Here is a 16,920-nt window from a genome sequence, read left to right on the forward strand (position 1 = left end):
CGTGTGTGTATTCCTGTGTGTGCGTGCGTGTGCGTGTGTGTGTGCCGCGCACGCGTGCTTAAAATATCGGTTCTCAATAAAATATTGTTGAAGACAGCGTCTTTCGAGCTAATACCTAAAATGCTAGTAATCTCGGGAGACACGATGACACGCAAAATTTTCCAACTCATTGCTCCCGCGCTATGTGAACTCTTGGAATTTCGCGAACACCGAATGCGAACAAGATTTGCAGCTTCTTTCAAACTTGGTGCGAACTTCAAACATCCCGAAATTCCTAACTCCGAAATTCAAACAAATATCTCCCAACAACAGACGGCGAAGGAACTATGTACTTTTGCCTGCGCCAGTAAATCTCGTTTCCTGATATACGGCTTTAACACTCTACCGAAATCGAGTGTAAGGCAGCTTTTCCTAACGCAAAACTGTCGCTAAGCCTAAGCTTCTGCAGATAAACGGATAAACGTGAATTTTTTTGTGCAATACTTGTTAAATTGCTGTTATGCATTTTATATGTTGCAGTTTGTATCCACTGAAGACCAGTAGGTACCCGGCGGCACAGGGGATCGAACCTGGTACCTCCCGAATGCGAGTAGGATGCTACAGGGCCTACACTTGTACTCGCCAATGGGGCTGAAACGGGGAGGCAAAACAGACAACGGCTCTATTCTAGTTAAGTTGAGAACAACACATAGAGCTATGGAACGGAAAATGATTGGTGTAACGCTAAGAGATAGGAAGCGTGCTGAGTGGGCAGAGCAACACTCGAGCAGTCACATTCTAAGGAACATCAAGAAAAAGAAATGTGCATGGGCAGGGCATTTAGTGCGAATAGAGGATAACAGATCGACAAAAAAGGGCAACAAATTGGATACCAATGAAGGAAGGCGGAGCACGGGGAAGCAGAAATTCAGGTGGGCGGATTATGTTAATAAGTTCGCAGGGGTCAAGTGGATGCAGTACACACCGGGTTAATTGGAGGAATATAGGAAAGGTCTTTGCCTTGCAGTGGGAGTAATCCGGCTGACGATAATAACGACGAAGATGATGATGATGATGATCATGATGATTTTGTTTGTTGATTGCGATACGCTTGCTTTGAACACTCAGAAACGGATGATGGCTTTTTGTACCGGTAGCATCGTTTTTACGCCTAGTTACGACATACGCTAATCCTATTTGTAACACCATCTCTATATAAACGAGGCCTTTATAACATGCAAGCAGTGCAGGAGCTACATTGCCGATTGTGTTGACTCTTCTCAGCCAAATGCCAGAGATATACATACAATATAGCTCAAAAGGCATGCCACACAGAGCTGTGTTTTCATGATTTACTCAACAAATGCATTATCTCGGCCATCGCAGTTCCTAGGTTGCAGGAAGAATCAATATATATATATATATATATATATATATATATATATATATATATATATATATATATATATATATATATATATATATATTGCTCGCGTGTGACAGTTGAGCATGCATTATGCTTTTTTTTGCCAAACCGTGTAGAGATAATTCAAAACTGGACGCTACATTAGTGCTTTTCACGCAATAGTGGCCGCAGCCCACCAGAAAAGGAAGAAAGACAGGGAAAAGATGTGACCGCGACAGATGTTGCACGGTGGTCATTCACGCCTCAAGGTGTCGCGTTAAGCGTGACATGGTCAGGTGCTCTTCGCTTGTGTATCAAGGGAGCTCGACAAACCAAGCCACCTATGGGCGCTCTACGAAAAGCGGAAGAGCGGAAGGCGCGCCCATCATCTGTTCCCGCATCGCTGATGTTCTCCGACAGATGGTGCCTAGCGAGGAGTGACGGCCTGGTGCCAGTCACACAAACGGCTGTCGCGCCGGTGACGTGAGCATTCCAGCTTCGGGTATTGTGCCGCCTGATGGAAGCACTACGTGTTAAGTTACCTCCTTTTTGCGCTTTGCTTCGAATATTATCGTATTAATAAAATTTCACCAGTGTTGTACCTGCATTCAATGCAAACGCCAGGGAAGGCGAGAACAGCAGAAGTTAAAACTCTTAACCTGCTTTCTGTTATCGCTTCAAATAAAGTCACTGGAAAAGTTGTCAAGTGGCTGTACTCGCAAAAGCAGCTTCATCTGACGGCAGCTGAGCAAGCCAGACGGAGTAAATGAAGAACAACCGCAGGAAAAGAACAAAAGATATTAAATTGCCTTTGTTTGGAATGACACTGCTTTTTAACAATGCTCACGAAGACGGAGCCGATATGCTAAGGTATTCTCAACCGCATAAATCGCACTGATCTGCTTTGAAATTATCTGCACACGATAGCATACAATTATTCTCCTTTTCAGATCCTTTGAATACATCTAGCAGTCATTTAGACCATATTTTAATGTGAACAACATCCTTCTCGTTGGTTTGTTTTCAAGCTGTTATATGCGTACGTCTTATTGCTTGGTGAAACAACAAGAGCTTTGTAGTCCACGCTTATGGTGTACGTGTTTTCCTCGTTCATCCATCTTTCGCGCTGTTTCAGGCTTGATCAAAAGAAAGTGGTGGGAGGTGGGGAGAGATCTGGTGTCCCCCACTTTTTTAGGCTGGAGTATATGGGAAGAAGGAGGAATGTAGCGAGGCATATGAGGTAGGTGTGACGTACAGGGCGCAATGTCATGCTTGTGAAGCCAACAACTGCGCATGCGCATGTTTCCGGTGCAGACCGCTTATTACACGGGTTCTTAAATAAGGCTGTGTTGCTGAATAAAGCGTATTTAGTTTCCTGCTGCCCGCCTCGTTAACAGTGGGAACAAGCACGAAACACTTAGGAGCGCGAGAAATGCTTCTAGAATAAACATTGTTTGTACGCCTCATCTCATCGTCGTGATATTTGCAGCTCATGCTGCGGGGGGTTTTAACACGACAGTGTCAAGACCCAGTTCTTTAGAAAGCTAATCGTCGGCTCTATAAGAGAAAAAATTATGCTTATGGCCCTGACAAGTCGTAGTTGGCAGGGGATATGGTATGGAACTGAATGGTAGGTGCCGCCTCAGGCAGGGCGAGGGGAGGTGGAGATTTCATAACATTATTTAACGCTAGCTCCCCACAGCATGGTGAGCACATAATGAGTGTAACCAAAGTGATTAGGGTTTATCCCATTCTCCACCTTCTTGCTTTAAAGGCCCCACCGCAAGCGCATTTTGCTTCCTGGGTCCCATGTGTAGCTTAGTTTCCACTTTTGCCGCACAGTCTCAGAGCTGAAACCATTTGGCAGTGCACTTGGTGTGTTTTCATAGTGTCGACACCCCGCTGGTTTCACAGGGCTAAGCAGCAAAAAAAAAAAAAAGCGGGAACTATTTTCGCCGACTTTAAGGCGGCCGTCGTAACTGCCTTGTTCCCGAGCACGCATTCGCCACAGAACTATCTTGTCAGGGGGAGAGCTGGTGGAGCCATGCTTCCCGGAGCTGGGCGGGGCAGATTGAGTACAGTGACGAACTGATCTTAGCTCTCTAAACAGGACGAACCTTTATAAATGCCCATACGTCAACAGCTCAGAGATGCTACATATTATGTCATGTATTTATTTATTCAAATAGCCTTAGGGCCCTAGGGCATTGCAAAAATGAGTGGGAGGAAATGCATTGCACAACACAACACACCACAGCAAGAAAAAATGATTAGGTCTGGCCCGGGGAACAAAAACCTGTTTCGAAAAACAGAAACAATCAGAGAAGGTGCAAAGTAGCCGGATTCTGAGGTGTGGCTTTTTGCGGTAAATCGTATAAAACGGGCATAGGCGATAAATTCTTCGGCGATGAGACACTTTTCCAAAGACCGAATAGATTATTCGATGATATATTTTGTCCCCGGCTCGAGGTAGCGCGGGCGACTGTAGCCTCGTGCACGTGCATGCTTGCAACTGATATACACCGTAATCGCTAGGGTTATCGATGGCTCTTAAACGCAAATATTGGCCTCTCACTAAGCGCCTTCTAATGTAGTCCTCGGTGTACACTATGGCAGTGAAACTCATTAACACTCGACAGTTCCAGGCTTATTCGCGTACTGCTATTAGGACGTAATAGCCGTGATGAAATTACAGACCTCTTCAACTTCGCCGTAACGAGGTTAATCTTAGGGAAACGAACAGCGTCACTCAAGGCTGCGAGTAAAATTGAAATATTTTTAGCTTGCACTAGCGGGAGTTCATAAAAATGTTCTAATATTATTTCTGGTTTACCAGAAGTGGCCGCTTGTATTTAAACAGAGGCGCTCTCAATAAAAACAACAAGTTGTTAGCGCTGTCTCTGATTCCTTCCTTTGTGCTTGTGCTGGTACGCTGCTTTTTCCTAGAATGTCGTACCAACTCGCCCATCAGTCTGTACTATTGCCATAAAGATATCTGTCTTTTTTCTTTTACCTCTATCAATATTTTCTCAACTACCCTTTTTTCTTCTTCATCTGTTTCGTTATTTTCTTTCTTTCCTCTCTTTCCTTCCCTCAATTGTCCGTGTTGTTTCTTTTCCCCATTCCTTTTACTTTCTGCCATCGTTATTTTCATTGTTTTCCACCTTGTCTAGCCTTACTCATTCATTTGCATTCTTTTTATTTTGATGTCTGTTTCTTTCGTTTTCTCCTCCTTCCATGGTAGTTTCATCAATTTGGTAGGTTGTCTATAAGTTCGTCCGCAAAATTGATAGCTAGTTCAATCCTGCCCACCACGGCCATACTTCAGTGCAGTTGAAATATTCAACGACCCGTGACCTGTGCAATGTCTGCGTGCAATGTCAAGAATTTCCACGTGGTCTAACTTAAAGGTCAACTACGGTGGTTATTTCATCATTTTGTGTTTTAGTTGAATTACATTCCTCGGCATGTCCTGACTCCAACAAAAAAAAAACCGTTTTCCGAAACTCTAATTAGAAGTATTTTTAGAAAAGAAAAACAGCAAATCGAAACCGAAACTGCTTTCACGACCAGAAACGACGTCCCAGTTGACGAAATGGTGACGTCACACTCAGTATTAGAAAAACACTTGTACGTGCTTTGGATGGTGAAATTAAAGTATGGAAATCATGACGCACTGCATTAAATGTCTGAGGTAGTTCAATATAAGCCTCACAATTTCATAATCACGCGATAAGTGGACAGTAACGACCGTATACTGCTTGTGACGTCTGCAACTCAGTGTTGCCCGCAGTAATACTCTCATGAAAACGGCATATTTTAAAGCCGTGTTGCGCGTGAACGGATTATCGTACGGCGTCCAAATTTCGTCGAATGCGTCAGGACAGAGAAGAGAACTTATGATAAAATTTGTACTAGAATATTCGAATGTCAAAAAACCTCCGGAGTTGCCCTTTAACCTGAGCCTTCCTGAATGACATTCGTCATAGCCTTGTGTCGCTTCTGGGCGTTAAGTGACACAATTTTTAATTTACAGTTTTTCTCCACGCTCGTTCCGCCGTGGTGCATCAGTGGTTAGGGCACTCGGCTACTGAACCCTAGGATGTAGGATTGAATCCCGGCTGCGATGGACGCTTTTGGATGCGAAAAGCAACGTGTCCGTGTGGTGTGCGATGTCAGTGCTCGTTAAAGCTAAGGTGGAAGTTTCCGGAGCCCCCCCCCCCCCCCCCCCCCCCCCTCCACGGCTTTTCTCATAGCTTAAGTTGCTTTGGAATGTTAAACTGCACAAACCAAACAATACTAATATTTCCTTTTTTTTTTCTCTTCCTTCCTTCGTTTCGTCTTGTATCTTTCCGTGCTTAGTCAATTCTTTTTTTTTCTTTTTTTTTTATTTCCTCCTTTCTTTTCCTCTTTTTTTCTCTTTTTCGGTCTTTCTTTGGAGTTCGGTCCCACCTTTTGTGTAATCAAAAGAGATTAACGATGTCTTCAGCCATCTTACCTCCCTACTTTCTCTCTCTGTCTGTTTCCTTCGTTGAAGTATCCTTCCAAGGCTCCGAGTACCCCACCAAATGTTTTTGTTAGGGATGAGGTTCTAATACGTATACATAACGATGGGCTTTTTTGAGTAGGGAAAAGTAACCTTGGATAGCTAGAAAGCCTCTATATTAGCGGCTCTTCCGCTGAGCCTACTTGTTTAGTAAACAGTGATTTGGCTTCGCTTTTTTTCTCATCCCTGCCCTCCTGGCCATCCCACACCTCTGACAGGATTAGGGATGAGCGTCGAATTAGATAAGACAGCACTGCGGTATTTTCTCTTAATCACTTCTTTTTTTTTTGTCCCACGCACTCCCTCCTTCTTGTACCGTGGCAGGCCGGAATAGGGCACTCCCACAGGGGTGAGCTTTATCTCGGTCCCCGATGAGTCCGCAGTCGGCTTCGGTCTGTTATCCCCAATGGGGCTTTGCGCACGTACGCATTACGTTTGTCACCCTTTCCTTTCTTCCCTAAGCTGACAGAGGGTGTCCACTATGTTGTGCAGAATGTACCCAACGTTCCAACGGGGGCATGTCTACGTTATTTCCTTAGGCGTTTTTTATGCTGCTGTAGCCGCGTGAATCCTCCTTCATTGCATTACTCTCGTGCCTGCTGCTCTAGCGTAACGCCACTGTCTTCTTTGGTGCTGATATTGTCGCAAGAGAGGAGGTTGAGAGAGAGAGGTAGCTGAAGGACACGCAAGGCGGAGCAGAGACTGCCTATTGTGCCCTCACTTTCTTCTATACAGCAGCTATTTACTGTCAATACGAAGAAGGCACTCTCGCTGCATACGGCTACGTCGGCTTTTGACGTGCGCGTGCTCTTCGGGTGGGGTTTTCCTCGCAATTTTTCTTTCTTTTCTGCTCTTTATTTCTCGCTCCTACCCTGCCCGACCCCCAAAGGAGATGGATTGATGGAAAAGTCTGTTTTTTTTCGCCCTCTCGCGCGTGATCGAATTCCAGTAGGGGTCTATTCGGGTTGCGATCTTTGCGAAGTTATCGCGGCCTTGTTGCGTGTTTTTGTAGGCAACGTGTAGGGATATATAGCCTGGTCGCTTTATTAAGTTAAGTGTTTCTTTGTTTTCTGGGATGCTGGGCTTTGCTGCCGCCTGCTTTGATATGTTCTATGGACAAGAACCGTGTGTGCCGGGTGTTTGCTTCTTCGCTCACGAGCGCAGGGCAGCAACACGACCCAGTCGGAGTCTTCAGAGCAAAGGTGGTGATCCCAGAATGTTGTAAGGAATAAACTTAGAATGACAATTATAATGTAATTACGGTCGCGCTAGTAGTTTATGAAAGAGCACAAAGAAGGCTGTGTGTGAATCTGTAGTCAGTGAGAGACCATCTATATAAATATTTAGGAACATAATTTTTGTTTGCTAAAAAATCACTACAGATAGGAAGTTTTTTGTGTATGCTTTGAGCTAACTAAAGCGCTATCCGCGCGTGGTTGCATCTTTTGTATTGTTTGTTATCTGTTAATCGAAGTTGTCTACTAAGGGAGAAAACGTAGCAGGGTAGAACATGCACCAGAAGACATTTTGTGTATTCACTATATTACTTTCATTATCACAGTCCATAAAGAAATGCATGCACAAGCTAGTTTAACTTGTAATTCTCGCACGCCACGTCGGCGTGATAACTGCTGCATGAGCTTTCATCTTGCTTATTTCATTTTAGGGAATAAAGCTTCCTTACTGAGTACTATACATAAAGGAAGAACAAGCTTTATGGCTTGTATGGACTCCGCCGTGGACATATACGCGTATCGTAACATAGAAGAAAATAACGGGAATTTGTTTCCATGTCAGATTCAAGAATCTACACAGCCTCCCAACATGCACATGCAGGGTGCATTTTTCAACGTTAAACAATTTCTATATAAAAAAACGAGAGATATCTCGGAGTGGTCTGTGCAGGTGAGTTGTACAACATGGCACACACCATGGATGTGATGTCATTGAATATTGAAGCAATTAAGTGGCTCTAAATAAATAATAAGATTTTTGTTTCAATTTTAAGTAGAAATGGTACATTGCCGAATTGAGTGCTGTGATCGTCAAAGATGAGCCTCCTATATAATTGATTTTGATCAGCATTGTGGTTAAAAATAAAACAAAAGAACGAATAAACTATTTTGCCACCTCATAGTTGCCTTTACATCACGCATATACGTGAACATGAATCGTGCGTATTGCTTGAACTTCTAGAGATCATCTTTAGCGGCAAAACAATACGCAGCAATGCCGTTTTGTGAGTATGCAATGTCAAAAAGTCAAAAACCCTCGTTAGAGAGCTGGGCGGCCACAAGCATCCTTTCAACGCCAACACTAGACAAATTTTAAGGTGCCTCCCCCCCCACACACACCAACTGAGACGTTTTCTGCATCAAAGCTTTGGCGTTGGTGAGGAAACAAAATCTGCAGACCCGCAGGAAACGGAAGTCGTCCAAAAGGCAATAAGCGCTCCTCGGGTTCTCGTGTGGGCCGAAAGAGGCTGGAGGGTTGACACGAATGGTGGCACATTTCCGGAGAGGATCCGCGAGCCAGTCGTCAATGGCGGTCCTCCCGGAAGGCGTCCTATATAGATCTCCCCTCTATCGCCCGGTCAGCGCAGTGCCTGATCGCGACTGTGTTTCTTGTCTTCCTGCCCGCCATGTGGTGAACACAGAGACGCATTGTCCCCTGGAGACCAGATTTTGTTTGCTTCAAGGGTGGGTAGCCAGGCGCTTCCATTGTTGTTTTCAACTCGGAATTCTCATGTGACTCATCTTTAAGTTGAGGGAGGAGCTTTTCGCTGCCCTCCCTTATATTCCGGCTCGATTTTTTTTAACGCCCCAAAACGTTTCTGATTTGCATCGACAATGATTTCAAATTTTTTGAGTGTATTCTCTACTGTATACGCCTTTACATTAATTTTTCTTACTGCTAGAACACTTCTTTCTTTAGAATGGATTAACACTGTTTTCTTGTTAGATTTGGGAATTACATTATTTTTTTTACTGCTAGAACACTTTTTTCTTTAGATTTGATTTTTCTTGTTTTCTTTAGTTTTATTTAGTTTTCTTGTCAGATTTGAGAATTTTATGCTGTCGTTGCTTGTTTACACATTTGATTGTGACGCCAGTGGAACCAAATCCGGTCATTATGCCCCCCTATTGCATGACTAAAGATTTCTTGTGTATTTATTGCGTTGTAGTTGCAATGATGTGACGTCGCACTGCCTGATATGCAAAATCAGCATCACGGAATTAACTGTGAGCTGCACTTGTATTAGGCGGACTTTGAGCACAAACGCGCCCATTCTTCGTTCTCAGTAAACCTTTACTATCTCTCTCAGCTTATGTTAACATGTGTTCGGAAATAAAAGACGTTTCTGTGGGGAAAAAACAGTTTTTATTTTCTGCACCGATAGACTCGTGATTGTTACTTTGAAGTAAACGGCGTTACTGCTGGCTAGCCTCTGAAATCCTCATCCCGAAAATCTTTCTTGTGTCGACGGAAGAAGCTTGTTTTCTAAATTGGTCTATGATGGCGACACCTAAACATGCTCAGTTTTCTGCGACAGTGTCTCGTCCTGATTAAACATGCACCCTATGGGAGCAGTGAAACTTCAATTTGACCTCAGTATCCCACTAAAGCGTAAATACTTAGTGCTGCGTGTGTCTTGTGCAGACTCCGCCATGTGTTCTCTTTTTCGAATCCGTCAATCCGAAGGCACGCATCATGAAAATCACTGCCAAGAGTGAACTTGTCCTTCCCTTTAAAACTTAGGTCTATTCCTTGTTTCTTTTTTTTTAACGTTTCTTCTGATGGTTTATTTTCCTCAGAGTTCCGCATAGCCAACTGGCATCTTACTGCGGCATCCCTCACGCTTAAGGAGCATTAACAGAATGAAACAATAAATATCAAAACAGTGTCTTGCATGAAATTTCCACTTTGCAAATTGTTTTCTAAATGAGCAGCCCCAACCAGTTCCTACATATCAGGCTTTATTTTTTGGCATCTCCGTAAAAACGAAGACTCCATTAGCCATGCCTGAAAGCTGTATAAATTCAGAAACAAGCTAAAACCTTTCAGAGTTTTATCCCTGCATTTCTTGGATCTTGAGACATATTAAAAGCTTCATACACCATTGACTACGCGTGAACGTAAGGCACTGTAAAGCGCTAATGAAGAACAGGCCGTGAAACAGGCAGACCCCTCATCGAGGGGAGGCGCCAAGTTTCGCGACCCTATATGAGCCGTTAAGGGAAGAAGCTATGTCACTGATTTTGCGTTAGCGTCTTTTGTAATGATATGTCCTATCGGGAAACATCGTTCTGCGCATGCGCTCTGGCGCTTCGCTATTGCTTTGTACCCGCGGTAGGACCATCGTTAGTGTTAGGAAATAGCACAAAGAGAATAAATAATAGTGCTATATTTTCTAGTGCACATTATTAGAAATTAACGTACACTAAAACTCGTTTTGACAATCAACCGTCATTTTGGCATGTTGCACATCCTTTCAAGCCGTTGCTGAAGAGAAAATATTTGTTCACGAGAGTCGCATTATATTGTTACGATACGGCAAGCCGATGAAAACAGGAGAACAGAGGACAGAGAGATGGCCGATGACAGATGACGTTTAATGAAAATGTTGCCGGGCCTAGCGCGAGCGCTGCTGTCCGCGCCACTGCCCGCTTTTTCTTCCTTGATGTCGTCCGTAACATGACCCGGGGCCACCGAGCGATCGTCCCGATCGTGGACGAGGAAATTCACGATGTTGATGATTCCATGGCATGATGATGGGCGTGTCCTGATGCTTGAAAAAGAAGAGGAAGAATAGAATGGCTTGCCGGCACGATGATTCGCGATGAACCTTGGCAGCACACTCTCGGGCCACACGTTGCCCCGACTCGATGGCGGAGGCCAAGGCACGCACTGCATGGCATAGGCAGGGGAGAATGTCTTGAAGTGTAGCGGTGTCTTGGGTCGTAGGGTCCTTGGTCGGCACATCAGGTCAGTGGGGTCACATTAGGTCATTCGGGTCTCTCCTTGTGTCTTGTGGTCATGTGTGGCGTCTCGGGTCAGTCTCTCCTTCGTCGTGTCTTGTGTTCGGGGCGGTGGGGACGGGGCGGAGGAACGGCAAGGTCTTGCTGGGTCCGGCAGGCTGGGGAACAGCCATGCAGTGCCTCCTAACCTTTCGCCGACGGCGCAAGAAGTCGCAGGGCGCTGATGCTCCGGACCAGTATGGGGGGGGGGGGGGGGGGGGGGGTGATGATGAAGTACCAGCACCTCCAATCAAATGTTACGATACGGCAAGCCGATGAAAACAGGAGAACAGAGGACAGAGAGATGGCCGATGACAGATGACGTTTAATGAAAATGTTGCCGGGCCTAGCGCGAGCGCTGCTGTCCGCGCACTGCCCGCTTTTTCTTCTTGATGTCGTCCGTAACAATATATTTAAAACCGAGGCAGAACGCCTGAGTTGTGATTCGCTGAATATACAAAACTTAAATAGCGTTACTTAAATAATACTGAATAACGTTGCATGTCCCAAGATAACTCTTCATTTCAGCAAGAATTTAGTTTGTGCGTTTCATGAACCACTGAAGAACATCGTAACGGCACAGTTATTGCCTTTCTCGGTGTCGTGCCCTATACAACCAAAACACGCCATCCTGTGACATTTCCTCTTTCTCCCTTCTTTTTTCCTCCCCATTGTCCCAGACCCTTCAGCCGGTCTACGCAATATGGGACACCAAATTTACACCCTCACGATCTCGCTTTCACTCTCCACAGGCAATAAAGTAGATAAGAGTGCGGCTTCGTTGTACAGCATCCCGCAGCGACAAATCGTGCGGGCAGCACTCCTACGCCCCTTCTGAGTCGTTCGTAATGCAGAGGAAAGGCGGGGGTGAGGGTTTGCAACGAGAATGGCTACAAACATCCGGAGTCGACAGTTGTCAGTGTCATTACGACTCGTCCGGTGAGGCACTCCAGTTGAACGTGTGATATCGGGGTGGGCGCTCGTGGGCCTTTTGTGAATGCTCGAGGGAGCAACAACTGATCGGTCACAGAAGAGCTGGAACGAAACAATGTGGATGTCTGTTAGAAGAGTGACGTCGGTTTCGTTGTCAGCCATACCATGTTCTATTGAGCAAACACGGCATTAGGGACGCTTGGGAGACAGGGACACCAGGGACTATAAAACCGGCAGCGGAGCTGAAAGATGCAATGAGTCGAGAAAATAGCTCAGCCGAATGATGACGCTGCGATCACTGTTGAAGGAGGTCGGTGCCAGCGTTTCATGGGAATGCCTTTCTGCTGACGCACAGCGGGTGATACTAATTCGTTAAGTGGAGAAATAAAGTACACATAGCACTCAGTTGCAGCAACGTTGCGCAGTGCTCGTGGTGAACCCCTTGATACCGGGAGGAAGGGGGGGAGGGGGTGATCTTATGAAGACTGCTGCCGCATTTCCGGGAGCAGATTGCGGAATTAATACAGCGTCAAAGCTAAACTGGCCTCTAAAAATTGGGCACTTGATACGCCAGCGCACCGCGTCGTGCAGAGATTGTAGGGAAGAGGCAACGTGTCGACGCAGATATGCATGCCGCTAGAAGGGATTCGACCTCTACTAATACAACGCCACTCACTCGTTGGGCATCCGAGAGAATTTGCATTGCAGCCTCGTCCAGAAGTGCAGCCACAGTTCGAGTTTTTTCGATGCTGGTATCAGCAAGCGCTGTGGACTATCTCTCTACCTGGAGGATAAATTTTACACGCCGAGTTGCTTGACATAAGGGGAGTCCTAAACACCATTACGACAGCTGCACCAACAAGAGGTAATTTCGATGAATATCAAATTTTAACCAAATCAAAGAGAGCGATTGCAGAGCTGAAGGCACCAAATACAGAAGGTGCAGTGGCCAACGACATCAGAAGGAGGCTGAAGCGAATGCGGGAAGTTGGAAAATAAATTCGAATTATATGGACACCCGACATACTAACACGGACGGAGGAAACGCAGCTGCGCATGGGTCACCACGCGAGCAAGTGGGCTTGCTGACAGGTACAACACCCCGCTCCCTAACTCCACTCCTTTGAAATCCCGACCAAATGAAAAAAAAAAAATGTGGGGGCTCTTCTTCTTTCCTCCTCTAACTCCTAGCCCAGCTTTCGGTCTATACCACGGGACAGTTGCTAGGCAACGGTCACGTGGCACGGTGCCACGCCGACAGCTTGAACACCTAGCGCAGTGTAGCTTTCGCTAAAAAATTGCTCATTAAAGGCTTCCCTGAGAGAGCGATGATGCACTATGTACGCACCAGAATAAAGCATGACAGCAGGCTTAGGTTATATGAACCAAAATCAGCCCCAGTGTTTTACAAAACGAAAGGGCTCACTCGATCGCAAAAAATATTCCTAAACAAAGTAGTGACAAACGCAGCCTACACACTACACATAATTTGCAAGTGGGTTCTCGGTAGACACGAAACAGTCAAGCAGAACATATGCACCCACTTTCAGGAGCAGTGAACAGCAAACCTAAAACATCTTATATGACAATGCGCATTTTTTTCACGAGGAAGAAGCAAAATTACGCACATTCCACATTACGACATGCCCATCCTAGCACTTCAGATACCACCAAGCACCGCAATACAACATTCCATTTCAACCTATGGCAGTGAGAGCGGCCTGCTTCGAGTAGCGCAAAAGTGGTTGAATTACAACGAGCAGATCGGCAACATGGCAAGCAATGAGAAGCAGCTTGAGGAACCGTGAAGAAGCGAGAAGCTACATTTCCATCCCTCTTAATTCCCCAATTACCCAAATAGCGGCCAAGAGTCATTCCTTCAAATCAAATAAAGGCTTTATTTATTCATTCATTCATTCTCTTTCTCTTTTTCTTCTTTCAGTCTTTCTCTCTCGCCTCTCTGTTTTCGCCCTAGCATTTATTTCGCTTTCCTGAACTAAAGTCCTTTCTGAACCTCCGTGATTCTAACCCTGCAAACTGTGTCTAGCCAAAAGAGCTATCACGCGACCGTTCTTTTTTTTTTTTTTATGTCGGATTCCCCATTGTAGAAACAGGGGTCTAAGATGTGCCGCTTCGTATAGGAGGTTTTATTGAAGGGGACGTCGTGCCTGTTGGTTTGGAGACAACTGAAACATGCATCACGCACATTTTTGCCAGGTATCTTCAATTCCTTCCGCTTTCTTCTTTTTGGGTGCTGAAAAAAGAAAATAGCAGCTTACGAGAGTTTGAACTTACTTTTAGCGTGCACACCGCGTGAGCGCCTTCCCAACTTTGCTGTCGCGCCACTTTCCGGAAGCGTCTGCTATGGGGAAAGGATCCGAAGTGCCTGCTTCTTCATTACTCAGTTTGCTCGTTTCAGTGTGGGTGTTCGTACTGAGTGAAAATGCCATTAGGTGTCGCCGGAGCAGGCATGTAGCCGTACGTGGTATACAACGCTTTTGCTCTGGTCTGTACCTCAGATGCACGAAAAAGCAAATGGATGACAACCAAGTCAAAACGAAGGTAAAGAGTAAGTCCAATTCCAGCATTAAGGCGCAGGGCTCGAGCATCCATCGGCAAAACCCAATTTTCGGTGAAAGTGCGACTGTCTCGCTTTCCCAGTGCTGACAGCCGAAGGGTGACGATTTGCCGATCCGTAAAAACAAGCGCTCGTGTTTACCCATTTCGCACCACGCCTATAAAGGACATGCTTTTGCCAACGGCCGTATGACGTGAACGACCGCCATTCAGCTCCCCGAGGTCACGAATGGCATGGCAGCTCCCAATGAAAAATTGAAGTTGCGCGGGGTGGAAATGATCCGGGGGAGATGCGGGAAGATAGCCGGGAAAAGGCGGCTGAGGAAGATCGGAACCGATCGCATGTATCCGCAAACAGTGGGGAGATCGGGACGCCGTTTAGAGGGAGCGGTATACGGTGCGCATTGTGTCCTTATTCAGAATACAATATACTTCCGTCTTGCAAAGGTACGAAACACAAACTTTTTTGTCACGAACTTCACTCCTGTCAATACAATCACGTCTAAAAGTTGGCGGGGAAATTTATTTACGCTTTTTGGGCTGTGTGACGTAAGGCTAGAATAGGTGTGTAGTTATATTACTTTACGTTGGGTTCTATTGACCCCCGCAGTGTTGACATAACGAAATAAGTTTGAAAATATCTGCGAAAATCTCGGTTGCATGTTCAGATGTCCTCCAGTTTCTCCAGCCACAACTCTTCTTTCACCACAATTAAGGAATGCGAGGGTGGTGCTACTTTGAGAACGAATACGCTGAGTTTAAAAAAACACGCAGTACTAGCACGCCTGAAATTTCTGTATCAACTCGTGCATAACCACTTTAATATAGATACATCAAAGTACATCGTCATCGAAGATACAAGACTCGCACGCTATAAGCATTCTTTAACTATAAATAAATTTTCTTGCCATTGTGACAGTTTCAAAAACTGATTTTCCCCCCTTGCAATTAGAGAGTGGAGCACCTTGAAACCATCAATAACACAAAGTTCATCAGTGGATGGATTTGTAAAGCTAGAGGAGGATCATTTACACACAAATTCATGAATGTTCATCTGAACAGTTTCCTTGGCAGCATACATTCATAACTTGCAAATTGTACTAATCCTTTATTGCTTTGTTATTTCCATTCTGTGTCCATTCATATACATTTTCATTTTTTTACATGTATCAACAGTTCACTGTAGTTTTTACTGTACACTGATCATTTTATTGCTTCGTTTATTTCTGACTACAATCTTCCTTTCATTTTAAATTATTGTCCCTGTCGTTTAACATGTTCCAAATATTGTCTGACTTTATGTATGCGTTTCGTGCCCTGCCTGTAACGATCTCGCCCGGGATTGACAGTATTCCTAAATAAATAAATAAATATAAGCGGAAAACAAAGTGCGCTCTATAAGTGCTGATACCTACATGTCTTAATCTTTTTTGCCTCAATAGGACGCAAAATCAGAACATGTAAATAGCTGCGCTCAAATTTCACCTTACTGAGCATCGTAATCGTCGGCTGAGCTGTTTTGTTTTGTTTTTAGTGTTTCTTTCTTGCTTACCTGAAAGTTTGCCATTACGTTTTCTCTCTTGGCTAGTTCTTCGGTAATTTCTTTTTTTTTCAGTTAGTGTACATTTGTGTAGCCTTATCCTGCTATGGACCGAATACATGCCAGCAGCATGTTAAAGCGAATGAAAAAAATATTATTGTTTCAAAGCCGTTTCAGGAGTTCCTTTCATGAATTACACGCAAGCACCGTGGCATAAACATACATTATTATAAAGAAAAGACTACTTCTTGCATGAAACCATTTTTGTCCATCCATATTTGATATGAAGCTGTCATAAAAAGGCATTATGCTCAATTTTCAGCGCCCTTTCCAACATCCAGGGCGAAAAAAAAACTTCTAGGGGGAACTTTGAATCACTAAACTGCGATGAGACGAAAGCCTCCGTCACGCTGTGGTTCGAAGCGCTCCAGTACGGCGCCATTTTGTATTTTCACTCACACCTTCACGATGACGCGATAGCGTAAGCTATGTACCAGCCAAAATATAAAGCCCCCTTCAACCGAGCCATATGAACGTGCCTGCGTGGCCTAGGGATATTGTGAATGCAAGCGTCTTGGCAGGCTTATTCTGATATCACCCTTCCATATAAAAGTAGAGGCCCGAGTTGGCAGCTATTGCTGAACGTAGTGTCAGGAAGCCCTATGTCCAGTTAGTGCTCGGCTATGTCAGCTGCCAGCTATCCGCCTCCCACGTAACGAAAGCGTTACGGACAAACGGACGGATGAACATAATCCGCGAGCATGAGCCATTAAGGGCTATCGCCTTAAAGTGTGCATGTGCAGGCAAAATCAGGAGAGATGTTAAGCTTGGGAAACGTTAAGTGTATACCAGTGAAATTGCTACATCTGAGTCATCGCTGAAGCAGAGAACAGGAAAGGGACATCAGATCGACCTTAATTTC

This window comes from Amblyomma maculatum, chromosome 10, assembly GCF_055883805.1.
Source record: "Amblyomma maculatum isolate TAMU_Amacu chromosome 10, ASM5588380v1, whole genome shotgun sequence".
In the NCBI taxonomy this organism is placed as follows: domain Eukaryota; kingdom Metazoa; phylum Arthropoda; class Arachnida; order Ixodida; family Ixodidae; genus Amblyomma; species Amblyomma maculatum.